The sequence below is a fragment of the Peromyscus leucopus genome, chromosome 10 (assembly GCF_004664715.2).
Source record: "Peromyscus leucopus breed LL Stock chromosome 10, UCI_PerLeu_2.1, whole genome shotgun sequence".
NCBI lineage: Eukaryota > Metazoa > Chordata > Mammalia > Rodentia > Cricetidae > Peromyscus > Peromyscus leucopus.
Window position 1 is genome coordinate 71,480,853 of NC_051071.1, and position 8,348 is coordinate 71,489,200.

Here is an 8,348-nt window from a genome sequence, read left to right on the forward strand (position 1 = left end):
ATTTTATAGGCAGGACAGGTTGTAGATTAAAAGGGTTTGTGGCAAGGATAGAGTTTATGTTTTCCTTCTGGTAGCCTGAAGAGAACATTTCCACATCAAAGACACTAGAATGTGAGAGTGAAGGTTCTACATAGGTACCAGCTGGCCATCTCCAATGTTCAATGAGATGTGTAGATGATCTGTTCGGCAATGAGTGCTTACTGTCAGTTTGTGGAAAGCAACCTATTGTCTTGGCAACAGCCTGGGTTGTTTTGGGATTTTTTTTTTTGACCCCTTTGGCCAACAACTCCATTGGATATAATCCATTCCTGGTAATGGAATCTTCATTTGGTGACAAGAAGATGCCCATTTGGAACTCCTTATTCTCCATTTTTTGGAGAGACTTTGTTAGGATCACCTTCATATATTTAAGTAAGTTTCCACTGCACTAGGTTTTCATGAAATGCCCCTAATTACATAATTCATTATTCATTATGTGTTGTGTTTTGTGTGTGTTGTGTTTTGTGTGTGTGTGTGTGTGTGTGTGTGTGTGTGTGTGTGTGTGTGTGTGTGTTGGTGCAGTCTTCCATTCCACACATGCAGATGGCAGAAGACAACTTTTGGTAATTGTTTCTCTCTTTCTACCATGTCTGTTTCAAGGACTGAAATCTGGGAACTCAGACTGGAAGCCTTCATGACATCTCAACTCTTGTATTCTACATCACCTCAAGATATACCAGCAGCTTCAGTCAGTGTCCTTTGTTTCTGGAGACTGAGGCTTCAGTGACCTTTGATTGTTTAAATGGCTAATTGTACCGACAGGATTCCTTAAAGAAAATTTTGTAGATGGCTGTGTATTTCAGCCATCTAACATCCCACAGGAGTGTGTATCTCAGAGGGAAGGTCTGCCAAATGGGTTTTCTTTTTCATTCCTTGAACCTGCCAGAGTGGGTCAATTTCTGAGTTACAACCAAAATATCTTTCCTAGTATACCAACAAAACTAAGTCATTTGTTTCTATTGGCATTTTTACCATTAAACAAAATCTTGTCCACAGCATTAGTTCTGTTTTGTTACTAGCAAGAGGACATTTACTGACTAGTGTTTTGTCAACTTGCCACAACTAGATAGAACATAAATGGAGAAAATGCCCCCCACTATATTGGCATGTAGGCAAGCTTGTAGGGCATTTTCTTAAATAATAAATTTGGGAGGACAATCCCATTGTGGGTGCTGTCACACAAAGGTAGGTCATCATGAGTTGTATAAGAAAGCAGGCTGAGAAAGTCATGTGGAATAAACCAGTAAGCATTCATCCTCCATGGACGGTGTATCAGTTCCTGTCACCTGGTTGCTGTCTTAATTCTATACCCTGTCTTGCCAGAATGATGAGCTGCAAGCTGTTTGATTAAATGTTTCTCTCCAGGTTGCCTTTGGTCATGGCTTCTAAAATAGTAATAGAAACACTAAGACAATACATTCGTGTTTTTGTAATGTTTGTGCCTGTATGAGAATTTATGTACACTCATATGTGAGGGTGAATGCACTTGTATATGTATAAAGGCCAAAGGAGTATTTGTAGCTAGAGTTTTTCTGGTCCTGCCTGGCCCATAGTCAGGACAAATCTCTCTAACCCACCAGTCCTGTAGCAGCTCAGACCCAACCGAGTAAACACACAGAGACTTATATTGCTTACAGAATGTATGGCCGTGGCAGGCTTCTTGCTAACTGTTCTTATATCTTAAATTAATCCATTTCTATAAATCTATACCTTGCCACATGGCTTATGGCTTACAGGCGTCTTCACATGCTTCTTGTCATGGCGGCGGCTGGCAGTATCTCCTTCCACCTTCCTGTTCTTTCTTTTCTCCTCTCTGTTAGTCCCACCTATACTTCCTGCCTAGCCACTGGCCAATCAGTGTTTTATTTATTGACCAATCAGAGTAATTTGACATACAGACCATCCCACAGCACTGAATTGACCTGAATCTGACCTGAATTGGAGGTATGCTATAGAAAGCATGGCTTGTTACATGAGTACTGATATCTGAAATCTAGTTTTCATGATCTAGCAGCAAGCACTCTTAACTACTAAGGCATCTCTATAGCCTTCATTTATGCATTTTATAATAAAAAATGAGGACCCAAAATGGGTGTTTATGTAAAGGGGCATTAGATCTTGGAGGAGTGTAGGAATAAATATGATCAAAATACAGCATATAAAATTCCCAAGAGATTAAAAATGTTTGAATTATATGCTTTTTGGTTTTTGCTCTGAATTCTTATTGAAACCCGGCTGAAAACATCCATCAGTAAACATACCTCTGCTATAATGTTGAGCTGCCTTTAACCATCCTGTGTTATAGTAGTTATTCTACTGTCCTATTAGACTGTTCAGTGCTGAGTATAAAATACAGATACATATTTTAAATAGACAAATTCTGTATCACTGAGCCACATTTCAAGTTTTATGCCAAATATTGAAAATAAATATAGAATCAAAATTTTATTTCAAAATTAGCCAGTTTTCTATGAGATCAAGCTAGATTTTGCATCTAGAGAGGGAGATAAAAGGAATAGAGAAGGTAAGTATTGGAGCTGGAAGATAATGTATATGGCATGCATGAAATAGCAAATTTGAATGTTGACCATAAATTTAGTATTCAAAATATTTAGCTTTTGATACTATTGTAGGAGCTTCTCTGCTCTGCTTCCACAGCAAATTAGTGTTCAGGCATACTTTCAGTTGACAACTCAGTGTTGCAGTGATCAGTTCCATCCACTTGCCTTGCTCTTGTCTGCTTCAACATTGAGTAAAGATGCTGTGGAACCTCATCAGTATCATTCTGTTCTCAGACAATGGGTACTTATGAGTGATGCTTGGAGGTTGGGTGTGCATGAAACAGTTGCACTCTCATATTTTCAGTTATGTTTTCTATATGAGGAAATATCTACAGTAGACAATTAATTCAAATTTTGATCCTCCAGTTTGTCATTTACTGAAGGTGTACCAATACAGTTCAGGGACATGCTATAGATCTGTATCTTTCTCTAATTTATCTTTGTTTTCCTAAGACAGATGATAAGGTAGAAAATATTGCTTTCTTTTTCTTTGCTTGCAATAGATTGCTATACATTATACTTGTTTTTCACCATCTCTAGATTGTTACTGGATTTATTTTTAAGTTCTGTATTTGGACATATGTGAGCATCTTAACTCTTACTATTGTACAAGAACATTTTCACAAATTCAAAATTAGGACATATACTTAATGAGCTAATGAAAGACTCATAACCCTTAAATTTCTTTTCTTAGGCACTCAATATTGCAGCTGACAACACAAAATACCAATGTTTCAAAGGAATGTGCATTCCATGTTTCTTCTTCCTCCTGTGATCTAAATGCACAATTAGAGGTACTGCAGCAGCTTAAACTCACACAGGGCAGCAGAATATGCTGAGTCTCTAGGATCAATCACAGTCTAAGAATTGGTAGCCAAGAAATGTAGAGCAACCAAATTTAAGTATCAACTTATATTTACTTATTATACTTTCAAATTTTTTTATATTTTTCAATTAAAATATAATTACAGCATTTTTTTTCTTCCCCTTCCTCCCTCCAACCTTTCCAAGGCATCCCCCCTTGCTCTCTCTCAAATTTGTGGTATCTATTTTTTTAGTAGGATAAGACCGTGGCACACAGATGACAGTGTATGTGTCAATGTGTGTGTTGAGAAAGTTGGGATGTTTGAACATGCGTCATTGTCCATACACCAAAATGAGCTTCATTTCAACTTAGGACTCAGTTTACAACTTCAATCCATGTTCTAAAATATATATTCAAATTGAATAACCTATACTGTAAGAAATTTATTACTGAATACCATTTAAGTTTTTTAAGAAAAATATACTAAATAATAATACTTATTATAAAAATGGATCACTCTTCTTCTCCATTAAAATTAACCTAAAATTTGTACTTTCATTATTTCTCTATTTTCTTTATCTTAATATATATTTTTAAAATTCCAGCAGTGTTCCAGAATTTGAATCTAAATCTGTATGTATTCATGGAAACCTAACCATAGATATTAAAATTAATTTATGAGGAGAAAGTCATTGTGTTCAAGATATAAAGTATAAAGTCCCATCCTCCTAAGCCTGAGCTATTGAAGTTATTGAGTTATTGAAGCATGAACTTCTACAAATTACTAAAAAATTGCCTAAGAAAGCAGATACATGGCTGAGGCATGTGTTTGTGGAAATTCATCATGTCTGTTTGTGTATTGTTGTACTTATTTCATTGTTGTTGAAGAAAGGTATAAGACTTGGTCTAGTGAGCAAGCTGACCCAAATAATTCTGGAAAGTCTGTATTCCTGAAATCTTTCTTCATGATTTGAATTACATGGTAAATCATGAAGTACTTAGCAATGGCATAGAAATTCATAAATTTTATTTTTATAAATAACTTTTGTCTAAGACAATAAGTACTTAGTTTTAATTAACTTTTAACTAGGATGACTTCAGAAAATACGGCATTTATTTGTGCAGTTCTTTCTTATCTGAGGGTAACATTTGCTTTCCTGTGATGTAAGTCATGGAGCTGTCTATATATAGTACACCATAAGGGACACATGACAGGGTAGTTCCAGTAAATATTAGTGAAGCTCTCTGTTCTGTCAATGACTTCATTTCCCAGTAGCTTTCTCTGATGATGAAATTTGAGGGCCTATTGCTGACTTCTTTGTGGCTTATAATATTATTTTTATCATTGAAATTTTCAGGAAAATAAGACAATTTCATATCTAACTAAAAAGGAAAATTGTACTTTTAAACACAAAATAAATAGAACCTTCATGTCATTGAATTAAAATAACAAAATGTGTAGAATTTATTTAGTATTATTCTATATCCTGCAATTATTTTTGTGCAAGACAAATGCTTTAACTAAGCAGTGAGGCCTGCTTGGCAATTAATTTCTAGAAATGAGCTGAACCATTCAGTAGATTCTATTTGTTGAATGCTGTGCATAGTGCTACAGTAAAAGTGAATACACAAATATCTCCTTAAGATGTCAATTTCATTTCCTTTGGATATTATCCTCAGCAATGAGTAGGTTGTAAATGTGCTATATATTGGTTCTAGTGTTAGAGTTTGATACTTCAATACTACATTTTATAATGGCTGTATGAATATGATATATACCAACAGTGTATAAGGACTTCCTCTTTGAATAACACTTGAGTAATTGTTATTTTTTTAGGTGAATAATCATACTTTTTTTTGGTAAAATATAATTGTTAGTGAAAGAATTTTAGAATGACGTTTGAAAATGTTTTGAAAGAAACATAACATGGTATCTATAAAATGAAAAATGACTATCAAAAGTGATAGAAATGTAGGGTCTTTACTGTTAATCCAAGGTGACTAATGTATATATTTTCTATGAAAACTGGAAAAAATAAAGCAATGCCTGTTTATGGTTGATACATCCACAAGTGAGTTCATTGGTTTTACTTACATGAAAACCCTGCTTTGGATGGTAATGACAAAAATGTCAAGTTCCCTGAAAATAAGTCAGTTGATGGACAAAATCAATATGGGTGCAAGGACCCATTGAAGGGTAGAATGTACTTGGAAATTCAGAATGATAGGCATTTCTTAAATACTACTTATACAGATAACCACTTACTGTGTGTCACATTGCAACTATTTTTTCTACCCCCAAAGTCAATGGGACTTATATTCCCAGAAATATTACCACAAATTGACTTAGTCTGATATTGTTGATTTTATAATTTAGTCATGAGCGAGCCCTTCTCCAGGGCATCAGAAATGACTTAAGAATGTTCAAATGTAGAGTGATTATTTAGTAAATATATTACAATATTTTAAAATTTGCCACTGTAGTTTTTAATCTCATGATAGAGGTGACATCAAGATTCCTTATTTTTAATGTTCTTTTTTTTACTTTTAAAGTATTGCTTTATTTTTTGAAATTAAAATATAATTATATTGTATATATTATATTATATTATATATAATTATATTATTATATGTGATATATTATATTATTATATAATATATTATATATAATATAAATATATATTATATATAATTATATAATTTCTCCCTTCCTTTTAGTCCCTCTAGCCACTCCCTTGTATCCCCCATCAGTTTCTCCCTCAAATATTTGGCCTCTTTTACATTAATTTTGGTTTTACACACACACACACACACACACACACACAAGTATGTATGTCTATGTTTGTATGTATGAAACATCTCATGTAAATTAAATCATTTTAAGGAGATAAAGATGGGACTTTTATTATTTAGGTTATGAACAAAAATTCAGTTCAATAGTTCTTTAGAAGAGGGTTTAAAATTGTTCTTCCATTTTGCTTGCCTACTAAACAAACCCTAATCATCACAAAAATTACAAATAACTATCAAATGTGTCCTTGGTATCTTACAGGATAACCAGAAACACATCTTGAATAATTAAACTGTTTAAAGGGGGTTTTGAAGATGGATGATTGCAAAATAACTTACTTCACAGTTATAAAGATTTTGAGTTTGATTATCGAGAAGCCACAGAAAACCTGGGCACCAATGGCATTCTTGTATACAAGTCTGGGGAGGCTGAGGCAGGAATGTTATTGTGGTTTGCTAGTCAACTAATATAGCCAAAATGGGTAAATTCTAGATTTACTATCTTAAAAAATTATGTGGAAAGCAATTGAAGACAACCGATACCAACCCATGTCCTGAAGTACACCCACACACATGTGTCCAAATACACAAACAAGTACTTACACACATTCTTATTAAAAGGTTTTAAAATGCATTGAAACATCTGTATATCCTCAACAATTTCTAATTTGTATACCAGTCAAGTGCTCAAAAACTTGTGCTTTTATGTTATATCATGTGCTTTTCAAAAATATGCAATATGTTAAATGTATGTTTTATAAAACCCTTTTAAATTTAATAATTATATTTTTCTCTACTTACATGTATAAGCATTAAATACCTACAAACATATATATAAACTCCCATAGAAGAAATATTTGGGAAAAATATGGTGTGTGGGAATGTAATGTCCATATAAAATGAAACTGAAAAATATAGTTTTTTGCCTCATAGATGAAAATATATTTTAACAGTTAAGGATTTAACTAGTCAACACACAACTACTCTTCTTTTCTATGAAATGTTTGCATGGTGCATGAACTATGACCTTTCTTGCAGCAAATACAGTATTACATATATCTTTAATTACTAAAATAACTAAGCCTCAACACAGACCCCTGCTTCAGTAGGACCATAGACCCAAACATGGCCTCTGGCAACAGTCCAGGCTGAGATGACATCCTGGTCCAAGGTTGCAAGCAGGCTGCCCAAATCAGCCTATTCCTTACCTCCCTGGCTTCTTCAGATGTGTCCTTCACTACAGTATGAACCATTCCACCTCCATTTCTCTCCCATATACTTGCTTATCGTAATGGATCCCACCCCAGGCTTCCCTGGGGGTCTTTTGCTTGCCTAAGCCACATGACATCCAGGGACTGTTCTGATTTCCTTGGCTCCTGATATTATTGATGACTGTGCTGATGCCAAGGGTCTGGGCTACCACTTGAGGTCATTTTGGTGTCCAATGACCTCACTGGCATGGGGACCATGAAGATCTGAGTGGCCTACACTGCCACATGGGACCATGGTGACATCTGGGTCTGGGGTTCTGCTGACAATCAAGTCAAGGTCCATAGTCCTACCACAACCCAGGGTACCACCAAAGGCCATGAGAATGACCAGGGTCTGTAGCAGGAATCTGAAAGAGTCTTATTAATAAAAACAAACCTGAGGCCAGTTATTGGGGTAAATGCTGGAAGATCAGAGAAGCAGAACAAATCACAGCTACCTCACCTTGCCAGTTTCTCAGCTGATTCTATTTCCTCAGACTGGAAACCTCTGTGTCCTCATCCAAATGAATCTCAACTGAACTCTGCTGCTCAAAGCCTAAAAGCTTAACCAGTCAAAAGCTTCTAGTTTCTGGTCTTCATGCCTTATATACCTTTAAACTTTCTGCCATCACTCCCTAGGATTAAGGGCTCACTTCTTGGGATTAAAGGAGTGGGTCACCATTGCTGGATGTTTCCAATGTGGCCTTGAACTCACAGAGATTCCAGAGGGATTTCTGCCTCTGGAATGCTAAGATTAAAGGTGTGAGTGCCACTATTTTCTAGCCTTTGTATCTAGTGGCTGTTCTGTTCTTTGACCCCAGATAAGTTTATTAGGTTGCACAATACTATGGGGAACACAATACCACCACAAGTGTCTGTGCCACAACAAGGGCTACATCGATC